Below are 18,089 nucleotides of genomic sequence, written 5' to 3' on the forward strand. Positions count from 1 at the left end.
CCTACCTTGAATATTATGGTATGGAGACATCTAAATTGGCACCATATTTTGAGGAGTCCCCTGGCAGATAATTACTATGGCCTAAAATATCTCTGTCAGGCTTTATTTGTGAGGACTGGGCATGTAGGTGGGACAAAGTGGGTGTAGAGAGCATGATGCTTAGGTCTCTTCAGGAGGTCCTCATGTTCCCCTCTGCCCCAGGAAGGATCTTAACCCTGAAAAAAGGGCTTGCACAATGTCAGGTCTGCTTCTAGCCCCTTTTCTGTGAGAATTAGTAAAGTGATCACCTACCTGTAGGTAGACACTACCTGTGGGGTTCATGGCTTGGTGAAGGAAAGAAGGCTAGATTTTAGCCCTGCTTACATACAGTGGGGCACATCTGAACACTGTATAATCTTCTCAACCACACAGGATGACCTTATATTAGACCCTTTCATTGGTTTTCACCAAGTAAGGATCATTCTCATCTGAGGATTAATAAAAAAATTAAAATATCTTTTTGGAGGTCTCAACAGAGCACTAAATGAACACCAACCTTTTCTCCACCAGGTTCAAAACAAGTGTATAAAAAAATAAGGCAAAAATATGACCTTTATTAGTGAGAGGCCAGGCTGATCAGTAGATGCTTCTGCTCTAGTGCAGAAAAATAGCTGCCTTTCTTCCACTGGCTAATGTATACCAGGTGCTAAACTGACACTATTTCTAAACTCCCCCAAAAGTTTGGGGGGTAAATATTATGGTCCCCTTTCTGTGGATGAGGGAACTGAGTTAGTAAGGAGAAGAATTCAAACCCAGGCCTGACTTGACCCAAAACTTCTAGCATCTTACTTGGCACTGCCACTTCTGGAGAACCAGCAGGAACATCTACAACCAAAACCCCAGCTTAGTCAACCAGCCATCCTCAGGAGAGTTCCAAACTATCCTCTGCAGAGCTTTCTCGTTTCCCCAGTGTTCTCCTTTGGCATAATCCAGAAAGCCCTGGCTTCTCGAGAAGATGAAGAGATGTGTAAGGCCTCAAGGCCTCCAATTCCAGGTCATTCTTCATTGCCCCTGGGAGCACTAGGTCTAATGCCAGCACGGATGTACTATTTTGAAACTAAATGCATTTCTCAGAAAAGGCAGGCATCGTGCCATTTCAAGGATATATTTTTTATCATCACACAAGTCTTTGGTCCCACAGAGCAGTATCACTGGGCCCTGATGCCTACTTAGAAGACTTGCTTTGTTTAGCTATTCAAGCATATTGGGAAAGTCACGTTCAAAGACCCAAAGGACTATTTTGCTTCCATGGCTTCCATCATTTACTGATATGTCTTTCCATGGGATAGTTGGAAGCCGAGCCTGAGATGAGTCGTGTTCAAGTGATTTATGGAGTATTTTCAAGGAGAAACCACACAGGACAGGGAAAGGGGGCTAAATAAGAATTTGGCTTCAGCTTGATCCCGTGGGGAACTCTGGAACAACCAATTGCATGGCAGCGTTAGTTTCACATTAAGGTTAGAAGGCCTGGCCTTTTGTACCTCCACGACAGCCAGTTATTGGCCGCTGGCTGTGGAGGCCACATGCATGTGTGTGCAAGCACGTAGCCTTCTGGTCAAGGTGGCTCCCTCTTAGCCAAGGGCAATTCTCCAGAGAAGGCGGTAGCTATGCATTGTTATTAGCCAACTTCCCAGCAGCTCAGGGAAACTGCTTGGTGCACTTGCTGGTAAAGGGATCTGGGCAGGGCACCAGCACCAGTTCTGAATCACAAGACACAAAAATCATTTGAATCTGAGTATTGGTTCATTAATCTCAGAGTTCCCAGAGATTATGCCTCATTATGTGTTTCTCTCTATGCATGTAATTGGTGAGTAAACCAAGGCAAAAAATAGTCTTACCCTTCCAAGTAACTGTGACTAAAGATGATGTTCAAGCAACAGTCACCCTATTTCCACATTCAGCTGGCCTGTTGAAATATGTAGCTGTTACTGCTACAGCATAAATTTCATTTGATAATCATTTTCATTATCTACAGTACTGCATATAATTTAGTCTTACAGTATGACCAATAGGTGGCACCAGAAACACCCACACTTATTCCAATGAATTTATGTGTTATGTATGTATTTGCTAAAATTTCAATTCCTCTTTACTTAGGTTTTTTATGTTGAAAAGGCACTCATAGAACTAAATCCATACCTAAACTTGGTAACTTGCAGTTTCCCATTTGCTATTTGACCTTTTGCTTGTAGGGTTGAGTGTGGAAAAAAAAAATAGGGTGATAGGGCCAGTGAATTCAGAAAGAAAACATCTATTCATTAGCAAAAGGAAGGAAAAAAGACTGGAGCCCTGCATCCTTTTCCTTCAAGGTCTCTTGAGTGTATAAATGCTGAAGATTATTAGGAAATATTTGAATAACAGGATAAAAAAGTCAAGGATACTGCCTCCAAAACATGAACTTTATTCCCCACTGAAAACAGACTTGGATGGCAACCAAATTGTTCAAGGATTGACCTGGCCAGTATCTGACCACAGGGTTGCACTGGGGGAAAGGCCTCTAGCCTCTAGCATTGACCATTTGCAAGTTAGTTTCCTTTGAAGTTTGGATTTCATTGTTGGTGGGGGGAAGTGAACAGGGGGAGGGGGTGTTGCATCTTCCATTTTTTTTTTTTCCCCAACAATCCAGTATTGCACTCTTTTCCTTCGTAAGGCGATTCCAAGGAGCAGAAGGACAGGGGGGAATATGATGAACTGAGCAGTAAAGCCACAATACACTGAACCCAGCATTAGGCTGCTCTCATTATTTGATCTTCCACCCGTGTTAAAAATGAGGAGACTGAGTCTCCCAAAGGTCATTTAGGTCTAGTCAGAATCTCAATCCAGTTCCTCTGACCACAAGGCCAAGCTAAATCTAGATATGCGGTGAGCTCACCCTGCAAATTTGGACACACCATTTCACCTTCCTGGGGCTTCCATTTCATGTATAACAGAGGACACTGGTCTGCATGGCCGCAACACACCTTCCAGCTAGAAATCTCGCTTTCTGAACAACCTGTAGAGTGCAGTGTCTTGTGTACTGATCGGGACTGGAGGTGTGGCTTGGCATCACGGCCAGTAGGAAGGGAGGGTAAAGCTCACTTTGATAGTGTTCCAAAGTGGAAGGTGACACGGCTATTATACAATTCGTTAAACAGTCTGGACCTTGTATTTTGGGGGCAAAAGTAAATACCAGGTCCTGATTAATCTTTCCTCTACCTGTCGTCAGCTTGTGATACTGTAAACACTGTGCCTCTGGGAGCTTTCCTTTCCAAATGGAATGATCCCAGGGTTTGGAATGCCTCTTCTGCCATGCATGCCACAAATTATTTTCACTGCCCTTCTCTGAACCTTTACTATTTTTGCTCTGCCTTTTTGACAGGAAGACTGATTAAAGGGAGATTTTTTTTTAATTTTACTTAAAGCATTCTTCAAAAGGACTCTTCAAGAATATGTATGCGTTCCATGCTCATATACATCTCCATTATGTGACTAGGAAAAGTCAGGAAAGAGGAAGAAAAGAAGCTAACCTGAACTGACTGCCTACAATGTGTCAGGCTGTCTACTGTACCCATTTGAAAGTCATCTCTGCATCCTCACAGATGGGAGGCAGTGTGGTGTAATGGTTATGTGCCCAGGCGCTTGAGTCAGACAGACCTGGCTTCCCGTCAGAGACCTGGCACTGCTTCACATGTACTTCTGGGCAGTCTGTATAACCTTTCAGAGCTTTGGCTTCCTCAGTGAGACAACACACCTAGGCTAGGATTAGTCTAAAGTAAATGCTCCATGAATGTTAGCCAACACCACTACTACCACCACAAAGGGTAGATCTTGGCTACTTCACACTAGATCAAAATGAAACCAAATAAAAACAAAATCTAAGGTTCTAAGAAGTTAAATACAAAGTTTTTTAAAACCGACGTTGGTCTGATATTTGTTGCTTCTTTTCCGCAGCACCCTCTTTTCTTTTTACCCACAGAACCATTCTGCTCCCATCTCACATTGTTTCACCAGAACAAAGCCAGACAGTAGCCAAACGGTGACCTCTGGAGCCAAATGGTTTGGTTCAAACCTCACCTCTACCACTTATTAGCTGTGTCTCTTTGCACAGATTCCTTAACCTTTCTGTGCTTTAGTAATTTTATCACATGGGGATGATAAAAGTTAATATAAAGATTAAAGAAACTAGTACAGGGGTGCCTAGGTGGCTCAGCTGGTTGGGTGTCTGACTTTTGGTTTTGGCTCAGGTAATGATCTCACAGTTGTGGGATCGAGCCCTGCATCGGGCTCTGTGCTGACAGTGTGGAGCCTTCTTGGGACTTTCTCTCCCTCTATCTTGGCCCCTCTAACCACTTGAGCTTGTTCTCTTTCTTTCTCTCTCTCTCTAAAACTAAATAAGTAAACTTCTTAAAAAGTGACAAAATCATTCTTAGCTTGCATCCTGTCCAAAAGCAGGAAGTAAGTTGGGTTTGGCCTGTGGGTCACAGTTTTTTTACTCCTGGTCTACGAAGGGGCATGTGACCCACAAAAGGCCAAAGTCTTGCCATGAGATTTAATATGTGGACACTGGGAGAGAATGTGTGCCTTTTCCTTTTGGATGGTGATTTCCAGAGCTGTCTTCCTTCCCACATGTAGAGATGCTGTTTGTGACAGGAGAGCATAAGGCCAACAGCTAAAGGAATTAGAGGCAAACAGAGCCAGCTAAGAGACAGAAAATGAGCCCTGAGAACCTCCTTTGAGCCTCCAGATCTAGCCATGCCTACTAATTCAGTGAACCAGGGAATTCCTTTTATTTTTTTTCTAATCTACTTTGGGTCAGGTTTTGTTCATGTACAATGAGAGAGTTCTGATAGAGACAAATGGGCATGTTGTCCTCACACTGTGCAGTAGCCTTACAAAATTATTAGGAAAAAGGCAATATTAGCATGTATTCTGTACCCATCATGTACCAGCCAGCTTGGTAAGTGCTTTCACAAACAATCCTTCTCTGGCTTCTTACTGCAACACTCAAGGTTGGGATTATTATCCTCATCTTTCCAAGGACACAGACACGTTTGATGGCAGTAGATTGTTTTTTTCAGATCCAATGATTGAAGGCAGAATGGAATAGTTTGAAGGGATTTTTAAACGATTTGAAAGATTTTAGGAAATGGATGGTTCAGGTCTCTTTTCTCACCCACTTCACCCCCAGGAAAGAATGATGGAAGAGTGAACTTTGTCAAGGCACGCTTAATCCCTTTTCTGGGAAAGAGAGCATGAACTGATCAGGAATCCTCACTGTTCCCTCTGGCCATTCTGGGCACTGGGGAGTGGCGGTCCTGGAGTTCTTGCCCAGCTGCCCAGTCGGGAGGATGAGCAGCTGAGACACACTGATGAACAGCTTGGGTTAATCCAGGCTGCAGCTTACAGCTCCCTTGCAGGACCGATCCAGGATTTCCTTCAGAAGTATCACTTCACAGCAGCTGGCTGGCTTGACTTTGCCAACTGCTTGACCCCTGGCTGCACAGGAAGCTTCAGCAGGTAGGACTTGATCTGCCTGAGGAGCAGACACACCCTGAGCTCCTTAGGACAGAACAGAAAGGATTGCACAAACAGGGTTTGCATGGTACAGGATGAGAAAGGAGCCAGGGAAAATAATCCTCCACATCCATTAACCCTCACCTTGGTACATTAGCCCTTCAAGTTTTGGATTGAGGACAAAGAACTGCCATATTAATAGCTACTACTTATTAGGCAACTACTGTATTTCTTTCCATTTCTTATTAAATTAGCTTCCATTGTTTTTCAAGCACTCACTGTATGCCAGACACTTTATTTCTGTTATTCTTAATCATTTTAACACCCCTGCAAAGTAGACATGAAATAGAACCTACTATTTTATGGACAAGGTAACTGAGACAACTAGAAGTTAAGAAATGGTGAACACTAGGAGGCCAAGAAACTTGCACTGGTCTGTCTCTATTTCACCTCCCTGCCAAAGGGGATGAGGGATTAAATGAGAAGAGAGGGACAATGCTTTTCCAGCCTTCAGTAGTTGGTCAAGATGGCTCAAGCCACTCAAAATAGAAATGGGGCTTGAGCCCTGAATCCTTCCTCAGGCTGTAGCACTCTCTGAAGGCAGGGATTATTGTTATTTTTGTGTTTACTTGATGTACCCTCAGCATAATTCATCCTTAGCCCTGAGTAGGGGCACAAAAAATGTTTGTTGAATGAATGAGTACACGAGTCCAAGTGTCTGCTTTCTGTAAAACAGGAAATGGCTGAGGGGATGCTGGCTTGGTGAGGTCCTTTCTTGGTTTAAGTTGCTTTCAAGAACTCTAAGAAGTCATGTGAACTCTTAGGGGCATCTATACAACCATTTAGTGCAGCAGAGTAGAATTTACCCAATGTCACAGGTCATTTTATAGGCAGTGACTTACCTAATAACCCGAGGTGGCCTACAAGAGTCAATGCATCTTTCAAAACACCTCCTCCTGGATTTCTGAGGAATAGCTTGAAGCAGGAAAAGGTAAAGGGTCTAATTCCACAAATCGTCTGTATGCCTTTTTTTTTTTTTTTTTTTTTTGGCTGAACCTTAACCAGGCAATGATCAAGTGCTGGATGCTGAAAACATTAAACAGAGACCTCTAGAAAGCAAATCTTTCAAATGGGGAAAGAGGGCAAAGGAAGGAAAAATTGGGCAAAAAGTTTAAAAAATGGAACTTGGGCTATTTTCTGCCTGGCAGGCAGGCCCTGAACCAAACTCCCCTTTGCCTGCTCTTTGGAGCAAGGCTGAGTTAGCAAGCTATAAATTCCACTAGTCTAAGTGTGAGGAATGTGGAGATGAATGTGGGAAGTCTTCGTTCCAGAGGAAAGGGCATGATAGTGGGCCAGCTGGAGATGGAAGACAGGACATATTCCAAGTGTGAGCCAGTGAAGATTTGAAATTAGAATCTGGGCTCAACCTGAATCTAGGTTTTAAGAACTGTGTAAGAGGATATGGCTGTCAAGTAGTTGGAGGAAATTTTCTAGAGACCTGAAGTGACACAGCACTGATTGGCCAAGAAAAATGATCAGCATAGTTATCTGATCGTTTGAGTCAATGTATCTTCTTGGCAAAGAGAAGCATTTGTACAGGGAACTATAAGCTGGAGGAGAAGAGTAACAGAAGAGTAGGTCCCTGAGAAGGTGAGGAGGAGGAGGTCAGCTGGTGCCCAGAGAAGCCCATCTGGCTTTGCCATCAAAGGCAGCTTGATGGAAACGGGTTGTCCAAACAACATGCCAAATTTCTGGTGGGTTGTGGATGACACCCTCCCATAGAACTCATGGCCTGGGATCCAGGCCTGGAGCTTACTTTGGACCTTGCTTTGGAGGATCATTTTTATTGGGAAGTGTGGTTTGGAATGTAAAACTGTTGAAGATTCTATCTTTGAAGATCAGTGTTTGCTGGCACAGACTAAGGTGCTCTGGGTTCTTGGATATTTAAACTGCCTATTTCCTTACCACGATTAGACTAGGTATAAACAATGACTGTGTGGGAACTAGGAATTCAAGGATGATGACCCTCTTAAGGTTTGCTTTGAGTGGAAGGATTTAAAACTGTGCTCTTTTAACATGAACTCACCCAGTCATAGGGTGGGTGAATAGCAGAAAAGATGTTGCATTAGTGGCCAGAAAGTGAGGACTGTGGACCAATTCTACCACTCATGTGTGAAGTTGGGCAAGCCATCTCACCTCTTGTGTCTCATTTTCCTTACTTTTAACACTGAGATAATACTATCTTCTTTTCTTCCCACAGAAGTTCTTTTCAAAGTGAAATAAAGTAATGTGACAAAGTGCTTTTTTAAATATCAAAATCAATTCAATTACATTATATGAAAAAGGCCTGAGAATATGCCTTTAAATCTCAGTTCTGTGATTTACCACCTATATAATAATCTTTGATATGCTTCATAGCTGTCAGTGCCTCCACGTCTTGATCTCTACCTCTCTCAAAAAGTTGTGGAGGGACACTTGGGTGGCTCAGTCTGTTAGGCTCTTGATTTTGGCTCAGTCATGATCTCACAGTTCATGAGATCAAGCCCCATGTTGGGCTCTATGCTGACAGTGTGGACCCTGATTGAGATTCTCTTTCTCCTTCTCTCTCTCTGTCCCTCCCCTGCTAATGCAAATGCATGCAGACTCTCTTTCTCACTCTCTCAAAATAAATAAGTAAAAAAGCACAAAAGTTGTTGTGGAGATAGAATAATGTATATAAAGCACCTGGCATGTAGCTGTGGCTTAAAGAATAATATGGCTGTGATTCTGACTCTTATCAAGCAAGATATACATGTTAAGTTCTTATACTAGTACTTAACCTGGTATACAGTAAGTTCTGATTATTATTATCATTGTCCTTGGTGTTTCTACCAGATTCAAAGAAACATTTAGAAATAGAATTTCTTTTGCCTCTTGAGAGAACAGCTGAGTAAAACAGAAGTAAATCTGTTCTATGCAGAGCAACCTGCATTTATTGGACCAGAGCTTTTCCCACCATCTCCAGAAATCCTGTAGCACAAGAGTTTTTATTTTATTCAAATGGGAACAATGAATGGACTAAACCACTAACAGTATTTAATGCATAGGAAAAACCCAAACCGGGGATAGGTCTTGGACATGATTTCTCAGCAATAAGCTAGTGGCAGCCACAGCCGCACAAGAACGATGTTCTGCCAGAAACCTCATAGCCAGGGTGGTGTCCTTCCACCAGCTTACCACAAGAGATTGTACCAAAGCAGTGGGGTAGAAGGAGCCCATACTTTAAAAATTACAGGACAAAGAAACTCAAGTCCAAAATACTCATAGGCAGAATGTATAATAATCTTATAACATCCATAACTGCTAAGGGAGAGCTAACTACACCAGCACGTTTTATGTGGTAAAACAAAAAGAAAACAGTAGGGAACAAAATTGGTTAAGCTTGCTAGAAAGCTAATAAAACACACAGATATTTCTTTTTCTAGCCCAAGGGTCTAATGGTTACATCTAATTTTTTTTCTGCCCATTACATCTTTTTGGAGGCAGTTCTATTTTTGTGTTTAATGAGTTTCTGAAAATGTACATGAAAAGTTTAATATATGAAAATCCAGCAATAGCCTCACATGCTTTGTGAGGAATTTTATCCTCAAGAGCTAAAAAAAAAAAAAAAAAGTGACAAAGTCCCTAGTATGTGTTATAAATGTTTTTATCTTGGATTAAAAATAGAAGCCTGGATGTTATACAATATATGTGATCATTAAAAGTGTTCAAAAACAAACATTAAATACAGACAATAAAATTTCATATCAAATGTAATTTTTTGCCTCAATTCTGTTCTTAGCCTATTTGAAATGTTATTTTGTAGACATAAGAAACTGATTTCATGTTAGGAAGGAGGACTTTTTTTTTTTTTTGTAGTTCATTTCTTTGTTTTGAGGAGGGCAGAGGAGCAGAGAGAAAGGGGAGAGAGAGCATCCCAAGCAGCCTCCGCACTCAGTGTGGAGCTCTTCCCCCGGCCCCATCTCACAACTGCAAGATCATGACCTGAGCCAAAATTAAGAGTCCAACACAACCAACTGAGCACACAGGTGCCCCAGAAGAAGGACTTTCCGATGGTGAATTTTCACTGGCTTGGGCCGGGTATTTTGCATTGGAACGATCAGACTGATAAGTGGACTATGAGGCTATCAGTTTTCTGCCAAATTTCTATCTTGCATTAAGATGGTGAAATGATCATGCAAGTAAATCTTGTTTCTTCTGTCTTCCAAAGCTCTTAAAATAGCATACATGGGGGCGCCTGGGTGGCTCAGTCGGTTAAGCGACCAGCTTTGGCTCAGGGCATGATCTCACGGTTTGTGGGTTCGAGCCCCGCGTTGGGCTCTGTGCTGACAGTTCAGAGCCTGGAGCCTGCCTCACATTCTGTATCTCCCTCTCTCTGACCCTCCTCTGCTCGAGCTGTCTCTCAAAAAAAAAAAAAACAACCTAGAAAAAATAGCATAAATGATGATAAAAAGGAATTAAGGTGGGCAAATATAGCAAAAAATTTTATTTTGAAAAATACAGGATACTCATTAAATTTGGGCTTCAAGAAAACAAAGAATAATTTTTAGTAAAAATTTGTCCCAAATGGAATATTTTGGACTTACTGTATTTTATCTGGCGGCCATAAAAAGAATAAATCCATAACACTGTACCATTAGTGGATCATAACTATGAAGAATTTTTGGATTGTATCAGATTGGATTTGTCCTATAATTCTACTTCTTTGTTTTTACCCAATAGAAATGAAAACATATCTCCACAGAAACACCTGCACAAGATTCACAGCAGCTTTATTTGTAATAGTCAAAATCTCAAAACAACTGAATGCTCATTAGCAGTCTTACAGATAAACAATTTTCATTTCTAACAAGTTCCCAGGTTTCACTGATGCCGTTGGTTCAGGCACTATAACTGGAAAACTACCATTCTAGAGAAATCTATAAAAAAAATTAGATTGGATCAGAGAGAAAGATAAAAAATTAAAGGAAACTCCCGGCTCAGGGTCAGGGTGACTGTAAGTCAAGAGCGGTAGGGGGCCCTGAGATAATTATTTATCAGGATAACTAATCACAAAATAATTAATTACAGACAGCATTCAGAGTAGCAAAGGCAGTCATGTCTCTGACCCCACCATCACCACCACCACTGAGTAGCCAGTAGCAGCAGCAGCCTTAGAACCTCAAGTAAAACCCTAAAGAATATCCCTCCAAATAATGTGAACTTCCTACCTGGAGAGGGATAATGATGAGTGGGTGGTAGGGGGCTAAGAGAGATAAATAAAAAAATTCCAAAATGGATTTCTAAGGAGAAAAATATGTAAGGCATCTTTGCTGAGGTGAAAAATTCATTGAAGTCCAATGATGCCTATCACTGAGGGCAGGAGATGAAAGCAGAGAGGGGTAGGTGTCTTCAGCCTGTCTTCCCCATGTCCAAGTCGCTGGAGTGAGTCTCTTGGTCAAGGCCCTGTCCACTTGAATGAAGATCACAGCCACTTTTCCTTTTAGGGGAGAGCCCTGTTGGGGGAAACGAGCCCCAGAAACTACCCCACGCCAGGACCCCAAATCATAAAAATATGACTAGACAAGGAGGGATTGCCAGGCATTTGGGATCTCCAGACATTGAGACTAAGAAGGAGTAAGAAGAACAAATGACCAGTGGAAGCAGAGGTAACTCAGGGAGCAGAGGAGAACTTGAGGGAAATACGAATTTGTGTAAGTTGGAGATATTTGAGAGGCTATCCCACACATGTTTTAACAAAAATACAATCACAACCTAAGACTGACAAAGAAATGTAATAGAAACTCAACATGGCTGAGTTCTGTGTCTCTTTCTGTTTTTCTTCTGTTTACTTAGTAAATACTAATAGCCAAATGCAATAAAATATGCACAAAAACTGTGAAATAGGAAAAGATGTGACCCTGCCAAAACAGAGTTGTGGGTTGGCAGGTGGTGCAGCCATGGGATACCTCAAATTGTTCATTAAACTCCAAGTGGAGGAAATTCCACACTTGGTGTGGGAAAGGCATTTTAGGGGTGGCATGTATAATGTGCGAAAATCGAGTTGTATAAAACTTGAATATGTGAATGTTAAGGACCATCTGTGTCCACATTCCACTTGGCTTTTCCCAGAGCTTAGTATTATAAATCTTTCAGCTTAAATTCAAGGTCACCATAACGATAACTGATTTCTATATATCACTTTACCACCTAATTTACAAAACACTTTTACTAATTATTCTACTTAATCCTTATCCTGGGAGGCAGCAAATATCCCTGTTCTACCCTTGAGGGAACAGTGACAGCCAGCAATTTGTATCCTCCTTCCAGGAAGAATAGAGATTGGTCAGAAGTGCAGTTTTGCAAATTGTTTCCCAAAGGGTGTTCTGCAAATTATCGATCCCATAGGACAATGGTTCTCAGACTCTAGTGAGCGTCAGACTTGCCGAAATAGCTTGTAAGAAACCTACAGATTGCCCCTTCCCTGTTGGCCCTCCCCCTAGATCCACTCCCAGCCTTCAGTTTCTGATTCAGTAGGTCTGAGAATTTGTATTTCCCAAGTGACACTGCTGCTGGTCCAGGGTACACACTTTGAGAACCACTACCATAAGCTATTTTCTGAAGAAGGTCAAATTCAGAGGTATTCATTATGTAATAGAATACAAAAAGCTTTGGCTCTGAAAGGGAAAGAGTAGGAAAAAAGGTAGCTGTATAAAATAATAGGATTGTGAATACTTTTTACCTAAAAGTTCTTTTTAAATGTCATGGGCGTCTTGCCTTCTAAACTAAAATTGAGGGGAAGGATATAATGTACTGAAAAATAAGATGAAAGATCATCTACAAATCTTGATGAAAAATTCTTAGTGGTTTGGGAGAACGTTTATGATGAACAATGTGATCTTAAATAGATACATCTTTGTGTGTGTGTGTGTGTGTGTGTGTGTGTGTGTGTGAGAGAGAGAGAGAGAGAGAGAGAAACAGTTATCTTTGGATTTTGAGCACATATATAATTCTTACTGTCTTCTTTGTACTTGCTACAGTATATATATTTTATTTGCAAGAAATAAATTTGTAAAAATTTTTAAAAGTTGCTTAAAGTTGGTGGGAATCTCCATATAAAAAGATCCCCATGGCTGTTTTTTTTAAGACCACCTTTAAAATTCTACCTTTTTTTGTTTAAGCATTCTTTCTGGTAAAAGTACACATTTTTTATAACGTAATTCATACAAAAGACAATTTGGGACTATTTACTAGTAGAAAAAAATCAGCTGGGATCAAATGACCACAGTACATCACATAGAGGCTGTAATGAAGACAAGTCTAAACGAGACTGACCTTTTATTTTTTCTTGTTTCTCCTTACCTACTACTTGTATTTATTTTACCCTGCTGTGTTTGAAAAATGCCCCACAGTTACAGGCCAATGTCTGATATTGATGCATAACAGGGAATGTCTATACATTTCAGAAAAAGAGTGGTAAACCCATGTCTATTGTGAGATGCTGACTGAAAAAAAACACTGAGAGTGTACTCCTGTGGGGCCAGCTTCACTGCTGGGAAAATAGTCCTCTGAGAGAAAGAATAAACCATGAGTTCAAGATTAGCTGAATTTAAAAACATTTCCCAGGTAGACATGATATTATTATTATTATTATTATTATTATTATTATTTTTGCTATGGGTAGCTTAAATCAGACTGGAGCTGTCTAAGATGACTACTAATCATTCTTATTTCTGGAATACGTTTATGAAAATACCACTTCAAAATATCAGTTAATGAGTATGTTGCATACTGTTAAGTGCCCAATTTTGTCAGAGCTACAGAAAGTTACTTACCATGAAAGAACTCTCTGAGTTGGTAGAAGAGATGAAGACAGATGCAGTACAGTATAAATGAGTGGCTCAGTGAAGTTAGCCTACTAAACACAGGCAGAAGCTATATCCCAGTCATCCCCAAACCTCTCTGAACTCAGGGGCTCCCTGGCTTACTGAGTCTGATTCTTTAACAAGCTGAGACTGTGAGGGTGCAAGGCATGGGCAAGTACCAGATCAGTGATAGTTTAGGGTGTTTGGCAGTATAGGAATTCCTAAAGGATTTTAAAATCTCCTCAATGAAGGTGAATTTTTGTTTAGACAAAGTCTTCAGTAAGGAGATGTTCTCCTCCTGCTTCCAGCCGTCAGCACATTTACTGTTCCGCCATGAGCTAGTGAGAGAAACAGACAAGAGGGAGCATTTCCTCTTAGGCAAGTATGGTAGCTAGGATGCTCTTGGCCACAAGAGAAAATCCCACTCAAGTGGACATAATTAAAAGAAAATGGCATATATCTCACAAAATAAGCAGCACAGAGTAAGGATGAGTTCTAGGTGTATCAGAGTTACAGGGTCCTGCCAAAGGACCAGGTTTCTTGATTGGGTACCTAATTTGTCTCTATCCTCAGGTGGGTAGCAAAATGGCTGCATGGGTACTTACAGCTGAGGCACAAATCCATGCACACAACACACACATAGCATTATTTTAAGGGAAAGAGAAAGAGATTCCAGACATTTGCTTCTCAGAAACTTGTTTCTGAATTGCTTGATCTTTAATATTTCTTTCTTTTTATTAATTTGTTTTTATTTTAAAGAGAGAGAGAAAGCATGAGTTAGGCAGAGGGGTAGAGGGAGAGAAAGAGAGAATCTTAAGCAGGCTCCATGCCCAGTTTGGAGCCCCACAAAAGGCTCAATCCCAGAACCCTGGGATCATGACTTAAGTTGAAATCAAGAGTTGGACACTCAACTTACTGAGCCACCCAGGCACCCTGACCCTTAACATTTCTAACCCTCTGTTTCTTTTTGCTCCCAATCCCTGGACTAATTCTCTGACCTGTCCTCCTCCTTCTGGCTCAAAGTGTCTTCTTCATGGGGCTCCCTGGCTTACTGAGTCTGATTCTTTAACAAGCTGAGACTATGAGGGTGCAAGGCATGGGCAAGAGAGGAAGAGAGCATCGAATGGCATCAAGAAAGGTCTCTTATAAGCCAAGCACTGCTCCAGGCACCTGGCATGCTTCCTAGCTTCACATCTGAAGGCAGTTGCAGGCAGGCATGAGGAACATTGGCAAGCAGCTGAGGAAAGAGGTACAGAAGGACACTTTCATTAACATTTTACTAGGGGGATTGTTTCTCCAATTTGTTTAACAATTACTTGGGATCTTTTCATACTCAGGCTTCTGCTAACCTAGATAATCTTCCTAGTCCTTCCCTTTCCTAGTCTCTCAGAAGCCTTGGAAAATTACAATTAGGGTAAAACCAGAGATGGCTCTGAATAAATATTCCATTACAGGTGACTTATTCCTTTTTTTAAGTTTACTTATTTTGAGAAAGAGAGAAGGACAGAAAGGGAGAGCAGGAGAGGGGGAGAGAGAGAGGGAGAGAGAGAATCCCAAACAAGCTCTGCTTTGTCAGCACAGAGCCCAACACAGGGCTTGAGCTCACCAACCATAATATCATGCCTGAGCCGAAACCAAGAGTCAGACTCAGACTCATAACCACGTGAGACACCCAGGTGCCCCTCTAGGTGATTTAATCTTAAAAGAACCTTGTGCAAAATGTTAACAATACCCATCATAGAGAGAATTATATTAATTTTCTGTGAAATGAAATGTGAAGAGAATCATCATTCATTGAGCACCTACTTTGTGATTTGTATATTAATCCCATCTCATATTCACAGTAAGCCTGTGATATATCGAAATTACTTAAGAATAGATTTTACTGCAAAATGCAGAAAATTTAACCACAGTGACTTAAAAACCTATGGGTTTAGTAGTGTAGTAGGTGATGCTGGCATTGACTCAACTTCTCAGTGATAACATCTAGTGATGACAACTAGTTCCTTTTTCTGTATCATTAACATTAGCAAGTTGACCTTCAGTCTTATGCTTGTCATCTCTTGATGGCAAGATGACTGCATCAGCTCCAGATATCACATCTACATTCAAGATAGATTGAGAGGAAAGTACAGGGCTGGCCACATTTGTCTCCATTTTATCAGGAAAGCAAGAAACTTTCCTAGAAACCTGCTCATGAGACTTGTACTTAGGTATCATTGGCCATAACTGTATCACATGGATACCTTAGTTGCACAGGAGGTGAAGAAAATAGGGAATAGCACTGTCAGGGTGGCCTTAGACTAGGAATGGGCAAACAACAACTAAATCTAGACCACTACCTGTTTTTAAAACTTAAGTTTTGCGGCAACATAGCCACACCCACTCACTTATGTATTGTTTCTGGCTGTTCTCACGCAACAACAGCAGAGCTGTGGCAGAGCCACGGGTCTGCAAAGTCTAAATATTTACTATCTGGCTTTTTGTAGAAAAGTTTGCCTATTTTTGCCTTAAACCACTCTTGAGCCATCACCTAAGCTAAGCACTCCCCCAGCCCCCTAACAAAACCAGGAGAGCATCTGACAGCAAAAAGAAAACATTGTCTTTGGATATTCCACAGATATTATCTGCTACACACAGCTATGGTTATCTGTTTAGACTGAGGCTTAGAAAGGTAAGTTCACATTCAGGGCTCTCTGACCATGCTTTTCTGATCATACCGTATTTTTTGTGAGTTTTCTCATCTCTGAAGGAGCTATGAGATATCTATCTGTTATTCAATTCAACTCTTATACAAGTTACAAAAAGGGGCAGGGAGCCCAAGGATCTATCTAATTAACCGTTTACTTTAAAATTGCATTTTAATGCCCATTTTCCATCTTACTTTCCTTCTGCTACATATATATACAAGTTGGTAGACCCTGATCTACTTTAGGGTAGTTTTTTCTCATCTTTTCTCCCCATCACTTCAACATAGTACCTAACACATAATGAGGACTAAATACGTGTCTTTGTTGTATGCCCTGACTCCATAATGTCTCATACCAAGTAAATATATGCCATTCATGCTTGCGTATATTCTGTCCCCAATGAGGCTGTTAATTACATCAGTGGATACCCACTCTGCAGTAAACCTATACATAATGACTAAATGACATCCCTGCCCCACCACTGGTCCCTTGGAACTGAAAGTGATTGCAGTGTGCTGTTGAAGGGCAGCGGGAGTCACCTTCAGCCTGGCTGCTCAATGTCATCTCTATGTGATGGTCACAGCATCTATATCAAGCTCAGGCTTCAAACTTGGGCTGCCTCTTTCCCTTCATTTTCTCTGCAACCTTGAAACAACAGCACAAGGGGCAGGAGAGCCAAGAAGAGTATACTCTGGGACTATGAAAAAGGGCAAAGCTTTGAGACTAAGAGGAAGGTTTTCACATATCAATTTTTCTTCTTTTACCTCCTACCCTTCTCCATAACCCAATCTAAGGGGCATTGGGAGAAACCATATCCTTTTTTTCCCATCTTCCATATCAGGAATGTTATGCTTCCTCAAGTGCTCTCTACCTCTCTGGCTTGCAAGTATTAGCCATTTCCTTAGCCTGGAAAATCCTTCTCTCCCACCCCAATTCACCTTCATCAGGCTAACTCCTAAGGATTTACTTTTGAGTCAACTTCCTCCAAAAAGCCTTCCTCATTAGCTGAAGATGCCCCAGAGCATTCTGTGCATGGGACCTAATTGTCTGCTTGTTTGTCTCTTGTATGAGTCTAGAAGCTAACTTTTGAGTTAATCCTATGTGCTCAATTAAAAACTAGCAAATGAAAGAAAGAAGAACAGGAGGAAGAAGTCACTCTTTACCCTTCCCTTGGGCAGGCGAGGGAATTCCTACCCACATGGGATTCCCTCTTCCCTAGAGGTTTCTATTTGCTTCTCAGACCAAGGAAACTGTGAACCAGAACAAGTATCTTTGTTTGGAGATTTTATCTGACTCCTTCACCACTGGGTGTCATTTTCCTCCATCTCTCCGGCCTGGCATTCCTCCGCTGCCAGAGCTGTTCACCTCAGCTCTTTAGGTGGTGGAGCCTGGTGTCCTGGACAGAGTGCAAAAGCCACAGTGTAATCTCGCCTTCTTTCAGGGCCACTGACCAGAGGAAACAAAAAAGCGCTGATTGGGCTCTCCTGATGCAGACCAGCCAGTGGCTCTGTAGTTTCTTTCTGTGTTTAAAATTCCTTATCTGGCGTTGCTAGCAAATCAGCAGGCCCACAGGTCAATGGAGGATTATCTCTGGAGCTGGCACTTCAAAGAGATATGCGCACACCACTCCCCTGGGTCAGATAGCTGTGTCAGTGAGAGGCCCAAGTAATTGGGATCACTCAGCTCAACACAGAACACAACCCATTAACTGTTTTTTAAAAGCAGGGTTTACTTAATTTTTTCCCAGTTATAAAGTTAATCAGTGCATGTTATAGTACATTTGGCAAATAACAAAAGATGGAAAGAAAAAAATTCTGTAACTATATAGTTTATTTGGTGTGATTCGCTTTCATCTTCCACTAAGTCATTTCTTTAATAGTTGTGATTATACACATTTTGCTATAAATATATATTTGTATCTTGGCTTTTTTTATTTAAAAATGTAACAGGAATATTTTCCCAATTTTTTACATTCTTGGATAAA

Source organism: Suricata suricatta, chromosome 11 (assembly GCF_006229205.1).
Source record: "Suricata suricatta isolate VVHF042 chromosome 11, meerkat_22Aug2017_6uvM2_HiC, whole genome shotgun sequence".
Classification (NCBI taxonomy): domain Eukaryota; kingdom Metazoa; phylum Chordata; class Mammalia; order Carnivora; family Herpestidae; genus Suricata; species Suricata suricatta.